General features: G+C 46.8%; 1 long non-coding RNA gene across 7 annotated transcripts; it reads right to left on the bottom strand.

The window, feature by feature from the left end:
* Positions 1-3,250: 3,250 nt before the first annotated feature.
* On the bottom strand, positions 3,251-11,798 carry LOC136509085 (uncharacterized). 7 transcript variants are annotated; one of them, XR_010772214.1, is made up of 6 exons: positions 11,291-11,776; positions 9,547-9,612; positions 5,262-5,280; positions 4,395-5,143; positions 3,749-3,906; positions 3,251-3,596 (listed from the first exon to the last, which is right to left on the bottom strand). It is a non-coding gene; the product is annotated as an uncharacterized lncRNA (long non-coding RNA). The 7 variants fall into 7 exon arrangements; XR_010772218.1 differs by lacking the exon at positions 5,262-5,280 and having other exon boundaries at positions 4,395-4,492; positions 5,024-5,143; positions 11,291-11,561; XR_010772217.1 differs by lacking the exon at positions 5,262-5,280 and having other exon boundaries at positions 4,395-4,492; positions 5,041-5,143; positions 11,291-11,561.
* Between the last annotated feature and the right edge of the window lie 3,432 nt (positions 11,799-15,230).

Here is a 15,230-nt window from a genome sequence, read left to right as displayed (position 1 = left end):
TATAGTCTCTCTATTTTTCTTCTGTCTCTTTAGTCGGTTCTTCCTACTCCCAATCCATCCGTAGAGCGCAGCGGCCGCCTCCTCTCCCCTCACGTCCGGGCTCGCCCCAATGTTCCATAAGGTGTTCGTCTATAAACATGCTTATGCTAGGCAGACGGGTACCGCCTTGCTTGAGAGGGTAGACGGAGAATAAGCGACATGCCCAACATCTAGGGCCACACTGCCTGAGGGAGGGACGACATGTGATGACAGAGGTGGCAAGTGCGCGTGCAGAAAGCTTACGAGGCAGGTGTAACCAAGAGGAAGGCGCGCTATGGGTGCAATTGGAGGCAACAAGCGGATGGTGAGAGGAGGACGGACAGAGACGATGGGCGCGACATAGGTGACACCCGTTGTCTGAAGGAGATAGAGACTGTGCTGGCGGGTAAGAAGCATAGATAAGATGATGCATGTACGGACGCAAGCAGAAGAGTTGGAGGTGGATGGAGGTTAGATGGAGTGTTGACTTAGATCAGGAAGGATAACATGCAATAGGTAAGGTGGACGGGTCTTCTTTTAGCATTGATTATTATTTTTATTTATTTTGAGAAAGTAATTAATCTACGTAGATGTATAGGATACTAGATATGTATAGGATCCTATGATGCACGAATATGTATAGGATACTAGATATGTATAGATCCTATGATGCACGAATAGTTCAGGGGGTGTTCGTATCGCGTATCCGACATGTATTGGATACCGATACAGCTTGGATACGCCCCGGAGCCAGGTCAGTACTATGAAATCTGGATACGTACTCCCTCCGTATTATAAATCATTTCAAGAATCTTGGAGAGTAAAAGTTTTCTAAGTTTAACCAAATTTATATGATAAGATGATAACATTTATGATACCATCTAAGTATCATTAGATTTTTTTATTAGTTATTTTTTATAGTATATCAATTTGATGTCATAAATATTTATGTTTTTATATAATTTTTAGTCAAACTTGATATGATTTGACTCTTTAAAATTCTTGGAATCTATATCTATACTTAATACTAAATTGGCAAATTTTCTTGCCACATAATTTTTTCTGCCGCATAATTTTTTTTGCCAGCCTATTATTCACCGGCGCTTATCCGGATCCAGCCGTGTTTTTTTTTCGTTTCTGTTTCCTTTTCTTCTTTTCATCTTTCTTTTTTTCCTTTTCTCGTAAGTATGTATTTCGGACGTCGGGGTCTAAGGAAGGTGCGGCTCCCGCTTCTCAATGATGTCCGTCACTTTTTCTTTCTTTTTACTAACAAATATGTCCGTGCGTTGCAATGGGTATAAAAAACTCTCATAGTTGACGGATTCTACACGGGATTTTGAGGAGAGGGCAATTGTCCTTGGTCATGGCTTTAGCGATGTGCACTACCCTTTAGCTGAGTAGGGATTTATCTAAACTTGTCAATATTCTAGAGATCATTCCAAATTGCTCATATATCGGGTTATTTCGGTATTAAGCATATGTACTGCAAAATACAATAATTGACAACATGACGAATAACATTTCGTGTTTTGTGTAATATAAAACATCTATAATTTAAACATTTTCATGTGATGTGTGTTAATGTAGTTGTTAGGACAAACTTAAGTCAAAAATGTTTTTCTTTTTCTTACCCAAATTCAAAATTCACAACTCCAAAATTTTCGCAACGAACCATGTGTCATGGAGTTGACCAATTCAACATCATGATGATAGAGGTATTTTCACATAAAATGAGTTTTGGAAAAAAATGTTTAATTTTTTGTTGAATTTGAGCTTACTCGAATTCAAGATGAACCACCGTGCCTGACATATGTTTTCAGATATAATTTCAGAAAAATTGAAGCCTTAACTGTATGGCATATGTAAGTATGTTTTTTTAATATAACTGAAAAATATTGGTACAAAGACATGAGGCACAACACTGTTACTTAGAGGGCCACCGGTATTTGTGCTTCTTAAAATGGCCACAACATCACCATCAAGCACTCGCTTAACCAGTCGTCACCTTGTACTTCTACAAGACTATATGTCACCGCATCTGCACAATCAATCTTACGTTTTATAGACTCTGTTCTTTAATAGGTTGTTTTCATGATAATTATAGTTTATATAGAGTCCTTTATTGTTGTCATATAGCCTTTTACACGTATGTGTTGTTTGTGCATGTTTACCGGTCATAAAAGAGTCAAGATTTCAAATACTCATAATATTATATATTTATTATTAATTATTAATATTCAATATAATAGGAGATCAAATAAAATAAAGTAAAAAAAGGAAACGTAACCTTGACAAAAAAGCAAAACAAGAAGACGTAGAAAGAAAAGAAAACAGGAACATTACGTGTAACTTGGAGAAAATATGGATTTAGATTCTTCTAACTTTTTTTCGCTCTTACACTTTTGCACTAGGAACCCTTACTTTTCTTCTATTTCTTTATTCTCACCCTCTTTTCAAAATACACGTACTACACGAGGCCAAGGCCGATCCAGATCAGATACGGTCAGGAAAGGCGGAAGAAAATTGGTGGCGGAAACAAATTGTGGTTGGAAATTTTGCCTCTTTATTAATAGGTATAGATATAGATATAGATATAGATATAGATATAGATATAGATATAGATTTGTATTTTTTTATTTCCTACTTTTCTACTACCAAGTTTTTTGTTTCGTATGAAGTAATATGATTTTGTTATTAGAAATAATTACGATAAATAACAAATACATTATTGCGGGTCTTAATTTTAACATCCTTTACTTATAATTAACAAATAGTTTTATTACTAAATTGTTGGTATTAATTAGGAATAAATTACTATTATAACATGAATTAGTCTATGACCTAATTAATCATGTATAAACTAAATCTTGAACATTGTCATCCAATCCAATAAAAATGAATGTCTCATCAAGCTACCCACGCTAACATTGTCATCTTTGTTTTCCACTATCGAGCATGTTTGTTTAATATTAAAAGTAACACCTATACAAACTAAATTGTCGGGACCGTTGCGGCTGTGCTGCAAGCTGAAGCAAATAGACAGGGGTGAAGTGGTATGGCTGCTGCCATACCTAAAATAAAATATGTAGAAAATACCAAGTATATGAGCTATTTTTTTATCTCTACTAGTATACTGTCCGTGCTAATGCTACGGTGACATTTTATAATACAAATCAAACAACCAATAAAAGATATTGTCAATGGAAAAAGAATACAGAAGGAAAATAAAATGAGACGGCAATTAAATATATTTCCAATGGGGAAAAGAATAGGACATGTAGAAGATTTCGGAGTATTATTAGCCAAACATCTGACCGCTTTCAGTTGAAGTTAGGAAAAAATCGTGAGTTCCCAACATGGAACAAACATTTTAACAAATCTCTTGCTGGTGTCAGAAACATTTTAAGGCAATACAAATAATGCAGCAAAATAAAAATTCATGTGCAAAATACACCACTTGCGTTGCGTCTCACCGATCTTGGCAAATCTTAATTTGGGGCTCGTCTGGACTGACACCAGCCTCCTTTTCATAACAATTTGAAGCCCTTAAAGGCATCCAATGAAAGGTTTAGTACAAACTGTCAGAAATGTAACAGCAAAATTCAGTGAACACGACTTGCTGAAAACTGGAAGGAGGGGAAACCCCGAGTCCTCCACTGATGTAGGCCATGGAACAACCACCACATAACCTATTAGGGTGAGTTTAAGGGCATTTCATCGAACGGCTTACCTGTAGACCGTGTGTTGAGCAGGCTAGTGCATACAACCCATCCTTGATCAGCTCCAATCCAGCAAATACAGATCCAGGTACAATCCAACACGCCTAGCTGGCTACTCGAACAATCAAGGAACAAGCACCACCATCCTCTCTCGGAAGCAGCAACCTGTCTGCGAGCAATTTCTTAGTGCAAGCTCCTTACTGCAGTCCCACATAAATACAAGCAACACTGCATCTCAGTGGTCTGCTTACACATTTCGGTAGAGAAAACATTTTGATACACCAGTTATTCAGTTTGCTACCAAGCAATAAAGTGGTAAAGCAATTATTTCTGAAGTGCCAGATTTAGTATAATATATCGGTGATAGTGTGATGCGCAGGGCAAGTGTTACTACTGAAGACCTCTATTTTCTCATGAAAAAAACAAGTGAATCCTACTTCTCAATCGAGGCTAGCAGCAATCAGATACATGGGACTGCAATAGAGCAGTTCCTTCTTTTGCTACCTGAAACTCGTTTCATGAAAACAAGTGAAGCCTACTTCTCAATAGAATAGCTGATGCATTGATACTGAAATACTACATGGTAACTGTATTTCGGTTCTTCTTTTGCTACCTGAAAGTCGTTTTATGAAAACCTGGAAATACATTCCAACTCACCTTGGTTGTGTCGGCAAGAAGAGAGGAGCAAGAGCAGCGTGGCAGCAGGCAGAGAGCAGAGTCTCGTCCTATTTCCATGTATGATCATATCCATGCAACTGAAATTATCCATCAAAATTGTTTCTTCTTAACTTCAAAAACCAACAATGCATTATTAAAATAATGGGAATCCTCATAAAAGGCTGGTCTGATAACATGCATTGAACATAGAGAGTAGAGTCAGCTAACAAAGAACAATTGCCCAATCAAGAAAAATAAGCTGCGTTTCAATTAAAAAACAAAGGATCGACCATTCCAGTATAAGCAACAGGAAAAGACTGATTGTAGGAAGCAAAATTTCCTTCGCAAAATTCACATCTAGCTGTTCACTTCAGGTCAGAAATTTTCTTCCCAACAAGTAAAATAGTCATGTGCCATAATCAGTATTTATTAGGAAGCTAGTGTGCTGGAGACATAGGTTGTAATTAGCTGGATATTTTTAAGCATTGTGGTTAATTTAATTTGCAACCACTATGCATAAATTTGGATACCTAGGGATAGTTTCCCTGTTGTTCACCAACATCTAGGATCACATGCATTGCATAGGAAAGAAAAAACAAAAATCAAGCATCGCATAGGAAATTGTTTACGTGGAAATGAGATGTACACTGTGATCAGTATCATTAGTGCTCCTTACATCACCCTCATTTGTTTCGAGCCCATGGGCCTCTACATTGGAGGAAGAACCAAATGCAGGAAGTGGATGAGCCCTGAAACATTGTGCACAACATTATAATAACATACAAAAGAAACCAAGAAGATCTATAGCCACATTATTATTAGAAGCAACCGTCTCCCTGTCAGGATAACAAGGTTCGGCCGTATCACCTTCAATAATCCTATGAACCTGATGAGCAAGCATGCAGATAACAACTTTGCTTCAGAAATCATGGGCGATCACATATCACCTTTAATCTATCCTATCCAAGAAATAACTTTATTAACTACCAGAAGGAAACGATCAATGCTCTTGTAACCTCCAAACTTTTATTTGGCGCCAGGTTAAAGAATTGAAAGCTGTTCAGCACGGCCAACTTAAAGGCGCCCTGGACGGATAAACGGATCGGAACAGCTCAGATCGGGTCACACGAGCAGCAGCAGTGTAGCACGCAAGCAGCAGGAGCAGATCGCGAAGGGTCTCATGGGGTGGGGGGCGTCGGAGGACTGATACTCACGACGCGGCACCTCACGGCGCCTCGTTGAGGAAGGTGGTGGGGCGGCTCGGTGCGTCGTCGTCGGAGGGGTCGTCGTCGGCGAGGAGCGACATCGCCACGTTGGGATCGGCGCAGCGCGGATGTGCGGAGGGACGTGGCCGCGCCGGCCCGGGATCGCAGCGTGCCCTGTAAGTTGCGGCGGCTGTGGTGCGGATCATCTGAGAGGAGGATGTAGTGCTCGCCACAGTACATCGCGGCTGAGCGGAGTGCTGATGGCCGTCGCGGCGGAGCGGTTGGTTCAGAGCTAGAGGAGAGGGATCCATGGCGTCCTTGACGCGTCCATTGGCAGCGGCGGTGTGGAGCGTTGGCAGTCGGGCGTCGTGCGTTTCTTTTTTTTCCGTGATCGCACGGGTGGGGGCGCGTTTGAAGCTTCGGTGCGTGGGATGGAGGGCACGGGGTGAGAAGCCAGGCATCCACATCTAATCGTGGTGGTCATCGGATCTGGTTTAGGTATTTTATTAGCCCTTGATTTTAATGTAGATGAATTACTGTGTGTATTTTCCTGGGTGCACAATGGTTGGAGGCTCTCAGCGGGGAATTTTTTTCTGGGGATCTAGTATAATTTTGATTGGTCCATTATAGTAGAGATTATATCTGTCGATCACGAAGTAATATATATAATGTTGTGGTGAGCCATTGCATAGATGCATATTAGATGTTTCATCTTTATAAATTTTGCGACACTTTAAAATCATTCCTACCTCCGCCACTGCAAAGTGCAAACATATCATCCGTTTGATAGTTTTTTCTCTCGTAGGAACGCAGGGGCATGTTTGCTCTTATAATTTAAAACGCAGGACTGATACGAGTATCTCGTACGGCTGGGGAGATTTGGATACGGCCCATGAAATGAAAACGGCCCAACTTGATCTACTCCTTTCCCCCGCACGCTCGCAGTAGAAGCCGCCGCATCCCGACTCCTGCACCTACCAATTGGGCTGGCGAGTGGCGACCTGGCGGCGACGGCGAGTGCCGAACGGCGACCGGCGGCGGGGAAGTAAGCAGCCGGCGCCTAGATCGCCACGCCGCAACCCGGAGAGGAGACTGCGCTCGGCCGAGCACCACCTGGGGCCCAGCATCCTCGCGGCCATCTCCGGCACGGCGTCAGCCCTCTGCAGCCCTGCGACCGTCGCTGCTGTCCTACTTCGCAACTCGCCACTCGCCACTTTGGCCGGCGACGATCACCACCAGGACACTAGGTATTTCCTCTCCTTGGTCCTCACTTCCTGCTGTGCGAAGCCGTCGTGCGCCCAAACCCTAACATGCTATTCGTGATCGGGTCTGAATCTAATTACAGGTGCATATGCGTGTATTATGCCTACTAACCTTGATTTCTTTGCAAAAATTATTGGGTGTACATGTGTACACCCATGTCCTTTACTGGGTCCGCCCCTGCTACCAACTTCTAATTATTTGTAAAAATTATTGGGTGTCTTTACTAGATCCACTCCTGAGGGCATCGATGTCTCCTTTGGCTCTTCTCCAAGCCCTCTTCGTCCTCCTGTGCTGCTGGTCGCCTCTGGCTCACGCTTCCTCGTCGGAGCTAACCCTTGCACGAGCTGCTTGTGGAGACGACCAGCTTGTCATCTTCGATGCTTCTGATGGCCTCCTTAACCTGTCGGTCAATGGGGTTCTGGTGCAGGACCGCGTTGTTGCCTGCCATAAGCTCGGCTTCTACATTGCTAGACGCTGCCTCCGCTGCAGCAACCTTTCAGATGCGTTTAGGGGTGCCGTAAAGCAGTACTGTGGTGAAGGGAGCGGAATTAGCCATGGTAAGTTGGTTCTTGTTTGCTCCTAGTTGCTAAATCAGATAAGGATTGGGCAATTGCTGACCACTTTAGTACATTAACAGTTCAAATTGGTGTTCATACCTGCATCAGTTATTTGACTTATTCCATACATGACTTGTAATAAATAAGATATGGCTATGAAGTTTATCTCTGGAACAGTTGTGTAGACTGTAGAACATAGGCTATTTCGTGGTATGGTTTTCGTTCTACTATTATGCATTGTAGTTTGTAGATGATGGGAACAGGAACCCTTTTAGGGTCCTACATTTGGGGTTTAATTCCACCTAAATATATTTCCCATTTATATGCTCTAGTGCGAAACTATGTTTGGACAACGTAATGAGATATATCTAAGTTGCATGCTCTTTTGTTGGCATTGTAATTCGCAACTGAAGTATGATACGACCCATGTGTTAGTTTTCTGGTACCCTCATTTAGCATCTGCATTCCGACCTTCCAAAATATTTTGGTTCCTTTTTTTTTTCTGATATGGCTGACACATTTTTAAATTTGTAACATGTGGATGAGAAAAATTGTTTTGCTGTTTACTTTTCCTCATTTGGTTTGTTATCAGCTGTAGCAACTTTACATAAAGATATGCCTTACACCTGTAGCAACTTTACATCACGACGTGCCAAGGAAGCTCCTGAGGCGGCCCACAGAAAATAGCTCAAGAAATGATTATGACCCATGTGGGAGGTTTGGGTTGAATGAAAATAATCAGGACACTGATGATTCTTCAGAAAAGCAGGATCATCTCCTGGCTGTGCCAGGTGTAATTCTCTTATGCTGTGGTCTTATGTTACCATGCTTTCATGCCGAAAGAAAAGAAGTCAGCAGGCATGACACTGGAACCGCTCAGCGCAACACAGGTGAGTTTATCTTTTGTGCAATCTTTCAGCCAATTCTATTCTTGTTGTCTGCCACCTCATTTTTTAGTGAACCCAAAATATGGGGGTTAGTGTGAACACAGTGAACAATAGTTGTCTATGTCAGGGCCCTACTGAAGTCAGAGGACCTGATATTGAGCTGGGTATTTTCAAAAGTTTTGCCTAGCTCGCTTGTCCTTATTACATGAGAGTTTTCTTGTACTAGATTAGGATGAGATCTTTATGATATCTTTATGACTGGTGTACATTTAGTTTATTTTTACTCGCTTACCTTTTCTTATTACATGTTAATAGAAACTAGTCCTTATGGTGCTATTGTTGTTTGAGAGTTGGTTATCTCCATGGTTAGTAAGGTGTCCCTTCAGCGTCGCTGAAGCATTGGAGTGCTCCAGGGTTGCCTCAGGGGCAAGGTATCACCCTGTTGCTTTATGTTCATGCTGACGCCCCCTTGATTCTGTCGTCTCCTCATTGATTCTTCTGCTGGCCCACTCAACTATTCCATCTCCGCTTGATTTTGGTTCTCCTGGCTTGATTTTTTCCATCTCGTTCTCCAATTGCTCGATCTGGAAGGGGACAGCAGTGGTTGTCGATCTGAGATCGCTGAGCAGTGAGGTGCAGAGGGAAGCAGAGCAGTGTATCCGGAGAAGAGAGGGAAGCGGAGCAGCGCATCCGGAGAGGGGCGCAGAGAAGCATAGCAGCGCATCTGGGAGGAGGCGGAACGGCAGTGGTGGAGAATGCACGAGAGAGGGGAGCGGCGGCGCTGGAGGGGATCAGGATCGGAAACCTTTCTGGATGAAGCCACGCCAGGAGGGGGAGGGGCACATGGGCTGGGCCAGTCCTCTTCTTACTCGTCCTTTTTTATTTTTTCCTTTACTTGTTTCTTCATCATCTATGCTGATCATCTAACTGTTAAAATAGTTTTGGTTGGTAAACTGTAACTTTATAAGTATCACTTATCTTAGAAAATTGATGGTGTCATATGAAAATTATGACTTGGCCTAATAACCACTCATGATAAGCTTCACAAATAACTATGTGTCTAATAACCACTCTTGAGAAGCCGGAGCGCTTTTAGAAGCTCTACCACAGTCACATAAAATGGGGTCAAGGCATCAACCCTTGATTTGGGTTCGCGGTTTAAACCCTGATGTAAAGCACTAGCAAGTCTAGTTATTAGCAATGCGTAATAGGATCTACGAGGTTGGGTGGGACGTGGCACCTCCGCAGTCGTCGCCCAAGTTCTCGTACTCGTAATCCTCCTCGTCAGGCTATTCCTCCTCCGGCTCTGAAATCGGGACATAATAGTCGCGTTAGCGACTCCTATAGATCATCATAAAGAACCAATGAAAATTCACAAGAGTCAAATACACTTATTCACAAGCCTATGACGTAGAGCTTGATTTTAGAAGAATTTTGACACTGGTTTCATATTTTTCTGAGTCCGTATGAATTAGTTATGAATTTCCGAAGTTTATTCAATATTCTGAAAAAGAAAAATAGGCTGATTATTCTGGGGCTGACACGTGGCAGCATCCCATCGGTCCAGTGTGTAACAGAGGCTGACAGGTGGGTCCCAGTCGAGGTGGCGGGTTGCTGACGTGGCGGATGACGTCAGCAGTGACGTCATCACTGACAGGTGGGTCCCAGTCGAGGTGGCGGGTTGCTGACGTGGCGGATGACGTCAGCCGTGACGTTAGCACTGACAGGTGGGTCTGGCTGCACTGGTCGCTGACAGGTGGGACCGGGTCAACGGTCAACGGGGCTGGCCCCCTAATGGGCTTGGATGGGCCGGTCTGGGCCGGGCCGGGCCCAGATGTGTCATGCAGTCAGGCCACCCACGTGGCTGCTCTGGGCTCTGAACGGGCTGTGGTCTACGGTGGCTGGTCCATGGTGGACTGGCAGCAGCGGTCCATGGACCGCAGACACAGTCTGTGGTGGACCGTGCCCACGCCCCCGTCTCCTTCCTCTGGTTCACGGTGGTCCGAGCGCAGGGACGCGCTGCACAACTCCTCCATCTCCTCTGTTCTTCCCCGGCAGCCATCACGCCGACGGCGAGCTCGCGCTGCGCGCACCGTGGTGGCCCGGCGAGGCTGGTACGGGGCGCAGGGCTCGTGTGGGGTCAGGGCGTGCTCGCCGAAGGGTCACGGAGGGGGCTCGAAGCTCCGAGTGGCCGGCGTAGGTGCCGCGGCGGCGCGAGGCGGCACGGCCGCGACGGCGAGGCTCGGCGGGGCGTCTACGGGGCTCCGGGGGGGTGCGCTACTCCTTGCTGGTGCTTCGGGGTGCAGCTAGGGTCCTTGGGGTAGCGCTTGGCTGCCGGGGAGGTCCGACAGCGGCTTGATGGTGGCGGCGGTGACGGTGAGGCTGTGGTGAGCCGCTGTGGGCCGAATTGGGGCAAGGGGCGGTTCTCTTCGTCCAATTGGGGTCCGTTGGTAGTCATAGGGCTCACCGGCGTCGACCAAATGACGCGGCGGAGTCCGCTCCGGCGTGATGGACGCGGCGGGGCTCCGGTGAGGTCTCGGCTCCGGCAAAAGTAGGGCAGTGGTCGGGGAATCTCCACTTCGGCTACGCGGCTGGATGCGCGGGGTCACTGCGAGGCTCGACGGCTCGCCCTCGGCGAGCGAGGTGGCCGGAGAAGGTGGGGACCCGGGCTTTGGGGTCTCCTTTGCAGGGCGAGTCCATTGGGAAGGCTAATGATGCCATCGTTGGCCTGGTGTGGCCGGAACGCGGCGGCGTCGCGGTGGTCGTGGCCATGGTGAGCGAGTGCGGCGAGGCGGAACGGCGACGGCGTTCGCGAGCCGCCAGGGCTCGGCAAGGCCGCGCGAGGGCTCGTGGATGTGTGCGTGCATGCGTAGTGTGCCGTGGGGTCAAGAGCTCGGCCTTTGGTCCTCCCAGGTGGGGAGAACGCCTCGGCGTCGCGGCGAGTCTCGGTCATGGCGAGGTCAGGGGATGACAGAGGGGCTTACCGTGGGGGTTCGGGGTGGTAGGATGGTGACGCCGTGTCGAGGTGAGTGCAGTGGAGAGCCGGTGCGGTGCCGTGCAGATCCGCTACGTCGTCGTAGGCGAGCGGGCGGCGCTTCGGGCTCCGGTGGTATCGGGCGGCTCCGGCAAGGCTCCGTGCTCCTCTTCTTCTTCTCCTCCTTGCTTCCTCCTTCCTCTTTCCCCTCTCTTGGCTCGGGTGTGGCTAGATGGCCACTAGGGGTGGCGGCGTGGCGATGGGAACCCTAGGGGCGTCGGGTCCAGGGTTATATAGCCCGACGGCTGCCAGGGGAGCTCGGCGGACGGCCGGATCGCGTCGGGTTGATCAGGCGGCTGCAGCGAGCTCGGGAGGTCGCTGTCATCCTTCGAGTGGGCTCCAAGGGTAGTGGCGGGCGCCAATTTTGCCGCCGCGGCCAAGGCAGGTGGGGGACAGTGGCGCGGCAGCGGCATGTGCTTGGTTGCGGCTGTTGGCGCGCGCGGGGCCGGGGTCATGCGATTTGCGTGACCCTGTCGGGGCAGAGGGTGTCAGCGTGGCGGCCAGCTAGGTGCGCGTGGGGCCGGATCGATGGGGCTCGCACGGCGGCCGGTGCCGGTGCTCCGTCCCGCAAAAGCAGAGAGGCAAGGGGGAGACGAGAAACAGTGCCGGCGTGCTGCTGCGTGGGCGTGTTGCGGACCATGCTTGCTGGGCCGGTCGCGGCTTGGTGGGCTGGCCCGGGCGGACACGAGATGAGCCGGCCAGCGTGCGCGCGCGGAGCTGGGCCGGCTGTGGCGCTGGGCTGCTGCGGTGCTGTGCGTACGGGCTGGGCTAGGCTGGCGGGCTGGCGAGTGGCGAGGCAGGCCGAGGAGGTGGGCCGACCCTGTCGCCTGGGCTGGTTTGGCCATTTCCCATTTTTCCTTTTCTGTTTTCTTTTTTTTTCATTTTTGTTTTATGCTTCTCACATATATATTTATATGTATATGTGTATATTTCAAGGTAGCATGTTTCTTCTAACTTGATGTGTTAATATTGGTCACAATATATGTTGGGATATTAGTCTCATATTAGTATATATATTTATTTATTGTATACTTAAGTATTTGTTTGCTTTCATTATTCAATTCATAAATCCAAATAAAATCCAAATCACAATTGTTGAGTATAATGCAACTTGATGCATGCTATGAGGTGGATGAAATACTTGTGCAAGTCATGTGGGTTTTGTTTGTGCTAGGTTAGGGTTTTGCCTATATGCCACATCATCACTCAAGGTTTTTAGGAAAAAGAGGAAAAAAATTTGTGGTTGGGATTTTTGGGTTGTTACAGTCCTACCCCGCTTACGAGAATCTCGTCCCCGAGATTTAAGGTGTGACGTACCCCGTGAATAGGTAGGGGTAAAGTTCCCGAAGGTCAGACTCCTTCTCCCAGGTTGCTTCTCGCTCAGTGTGATTACTCCATTGCACCTTACACATAGGGATAGTTTTGCTTCGGGTTTCCTCGGTGTCATATCCCAAAATCTTGATAGGGTGTTCTTTGTACTCGAGTGTGTCTTGGATATCTAGCACGTCGGTGGTTATTTCTTGCTCTGGTAGTTTCAAGCATTTGCGTAACTGTGACACGTGGAAGACGGGGTGTACTCCCGATAATTCTGGTGGTAGATCAATCTTGTAAGCAAGCTTCCCAATTCGCTGAATGATTTGATATGGTCCAACGTATCTTGGGGCAAGTTTTCCTTTCACATGAAACCTGACGGTACCTCGAAGCGGGGACACCTTGAGATAGACGTAATCCCCAACTTCGAACTCAAGGTCTCTTCGTCTTGTGTCGGCATAGCTCTTTTGTCGACTTTGAGCGACCCTCAGATTCTCTCGCACTTGGGCAACTCCTTCTTCAGCTTCTCTGATTTTGTCGGGGCCAAATAATGTTCTCTCCCCAGGTTCTGACCACATTAGCGGGGTCTTGCAGGGTCTCCCATATAGAGCTTCAAATGGTGACATTTTGATGCTGGCTTGATAGCTGTTGTTGTATGAAAACTCTGCATGGGGTAGACATTTCTCCCAATTTGTCCCGTATTTCAGAACGCAGGTTCGGAGCATGTCTTCCAAAATTTGGTTCACTCTTTCGGTCTGTCCATCGGTCTGCGGATGGTAGGCTGTGCTGTAGTCGAGCTTGGTACCAATGGACTCATGCAAAGACTGCCAGAATCGTGACATGAATTGCGGTCCACGGTCAGATATGATACCCGAAGGAGCACCGTGAAGTCTGAGAATATTCTGGATATACAGGTCTGCTAGCTTTTCTGCACTCGTTGTAGTCTTGATGGGCACAAAGTGTGCGACCTTAGTCAAGCGGTCAACTATCACCCAAATGGAGTCATTGCTTGCAGGGGATCTGGGTAGTCCTACTATGAAATCCATGGATATGCTCTCCCACTTCCATTCTGGGACATCGAGAGGTTTCAATAGTCTGGCAGGTCTCTGGTGTTCAGCCTTGACTCTATTACAGATGTCACATTGAGCCACATATTCTGCGATCCCTGCCTTCATGTTCTTCCACCAAAAATGCTTTCTTAGGTCCCGATACATCTTAGAGCCTCCAGGGTGGATACAATACTTGGAGTCATGAGCTTCAGACAGAATTTCTTTACGCAGATCTGGGTTGGTTGGTACACAAACTCTGTCTTTGAACCAGATGGTTCCTTGCTCGTCCTCCCTGTATTCGGGGCAATATCCGAGCTTCATTAGTCCCCGTATGTACTTCATTTCTGCACAATCTTGTTGAGCCTTGCGAATTCGATCAGTGAGATTATACTGTATGCGGAGCTCGTTTAGCAGACCATGCGGTAGTATTTCTAGCTGAAAGTCATCAAACTCATGCTTGAGCTCGGGTGACACAGATTCTGTGATTAAGGTGTGGCAATAACTCTTGCGGCAGAGAGCATCGGCGACTACATTGGCTTTCCCCGGGTGGTAGTGTATCTCTAGGTTATAGTCTTTGATTAGCTCTAGCCATCGGCGCTGTCTCATGTTTAGATCCTCTTGAGTGAAAAAGTACTTCAGGCTCTTGTGATCGGTGTAAATATTACACTTGTTGCCAATCAGGTAGTGCCTCTAGATCTTTAATGCGTGTACAACGGCTGCAAGCTCAAGATCATGGGTAGGGTATCGATGTTCATGTTCCTTCAGCTGTCGGGAGGCATAGGCAATGACCTTCCCATTCTGCATCAATACGCAACCAAGTCCTTGGCGGGAGGCGTCGCAATAGACTACAAAGTCTTTGCTGATGTCCGGCAATGCTAGCACAGGGGTAGTGGTAAGCTTCTCTTTCAGGGTTTGGAAGCTTTGTTCGCACTCGGGCATCCATTCAAACTCCTGGGTCTTCTTCAGAAGATTCATCATTGGGCGAGCTATCTTGGAGAAGTTCTCGATAAATCAGCGATAATATCCAGCCAATCCCAAGAAACTCCTGACTTCAGTCATAGTGCGGGGCTGCTCCCAATCTTTCACAGCTTCTATTTTGGCGGGGTCTACCGCAACTCCTTTTGCAGAAAGCACATGACCCAGAAAGGCAACCTCTTCAAGCCAGAACTCACATTTGCTGAATTTGGCATAAAGCTGGTTTTGACTTAACCTCTCTAGCATCGTTCTTAGGTGTTGCTCATGTTTCTCGGCAGTGGCGGAGTAAATGAGAATGTCATCAATGAACACCACCACGAACCGATCTAGTTCATCCATGAACACTTTGTTCATCATGTTCATGAAGTAAGCCGAGGCATTAGTGAGCCTGAAGGACACAACTGTGTACTCATATTGCCCATACCTGGTGACAAAGGCGGTCTTGGGAATGTCTTCTCTGATTTTCAGTTGATGATAACCATATCTGAGGTCAATCTTGGAGAAGTACCTGGCACCTCTTAGCTGATCTAGCAGGTCATCAATCCTTGGTAAGGG

This window comes from Miscanthus floridulus, chromosome 15, assembly GCF_019320115.1.
Source record: "Miscanthus floridulus cultivar M001 chromosome 15, ASM1932011v1, whole genome shotgun sequence".
In the NCBI taxonomy this organism is placed as follows: domain Eukaryota; kingdom Viridiplantae; phylum Streptophyta; class Magnoliopsida; order Poales; family Poaceae; genus Miscanthus; species Miscanthus floridulus.
Note: the sequence above shows the minus strand (reverse complement) of the source record. Positions and strands in the feature narration are given on the sequence as shown.